Source organism: Piliocolobus tephrosceles, chromosome 6, assembly GCF_002776525.5.
Source record: "Piliocolobus tephrosceles isolate RC106 chromosome 6, ASM277652v3, whole genome shotgun sequence".
NCBI lineage: Eukaryota > Metazoa > Chordata > Mammalia > Primates > Cercopithecidae > Piliocolobus > Piliocolobus tephrosceles.
In genome coordinates this window covers 15,942,974-15,944,070 of record NC_045439.1, presented here as the reverse complement: position 1 = coordinate 15,944,070, position 1,097 = coordinate 15,942,974, and positions in this window count along the sequence as shown.

The window sequence follows — 1,097 nt, the reverse complement described above, 5'->3', positions numbered from 1 at the left end:
CTGAAAAGGGGATAATAGCACCCCTCCTGGGGCTGTTGTGAGGATAGAGGAAGTAACGTGTAGAAGGTACTTTGCCTGGTGCTTGGCACGTAGTAGCACACAATGAACAGTGACTGTCATTATTGCATGTGACGCAGCCAGACAGCCAGGCAAGGCACGAGTGGCCCCGTGTTCCCATCTCCGGCGGCTCACCCAGCTCAGACTGCCCCCTCCACCCCGCCTCACCTTTGGTGGCGCACGGCCCAGTTGTTCTCATTAGATGATGCTGCTCTGCTCCCAATGTGTCACTCATGTGAACCAGCGCACACCTCATCCCCACCCCCATCACTGTTCTGCTGGAAGAAACCCAGGAGCCAGGGCCGCAGAGCCAGCTTCCCCTGTGCCTGCCTTCTTGGGCGTGCAAATCAGCGTGAGCTCTTCCCCTCTGCCTGGGCAGACTCCCACTGACTCCCCCTTCATTCCTGTCCCCTTCTCCCCAAACAAAACAGACAGGAGGGCCCAGGAAAAGAAGGGGTATCAAAATCCAGTATTTGAATCAGGCTCAAAATGAATCAAGGTTTGGCCCCTGGAAGCAACATGAACCCCCAGAGGCTTGGGAGGTGCTGCTCTGCCCTTGACTAACTTTGTGGCCTTGGGCAGCTCCCTTCACCTCTTTGAGCTCCAGCTCTGTCACCTCTGACACAGGGACAGTAGTATAAGCCCTGGGACACTGTACGCTCCTGCCTGCTCTGAGCTGAGCCGTGCTGCCTCTCTGAGGCCACTTTGATTTGGTCTCTCCTGTTCCTGGGTCCATAATTCCTATCGCTTGCCCTCCCACACAGAAGTCCCACAGGGATACAGGCGTGAGCCATTGTGCCTGGCTAGCACTTTGGGAGGCCAAGGCGGGCAGATCACCTGAGGTCAGGAGTTCAAGACCAGCCTAGTCAACATGGTGAAACCCCACTCTATTAAAAATACAAAAGTCAGCTGGGCGTAGGGGCGAACACCTGTAATCCCAGCTACTTGGGAGGCTGAGGCAGAAAATCGCTGGAACCTGGGAGGCAGAGGTTGCAGTAGGCCAAGATTGCACCACTGCACTCCAGCCTGGGTGACAGAGC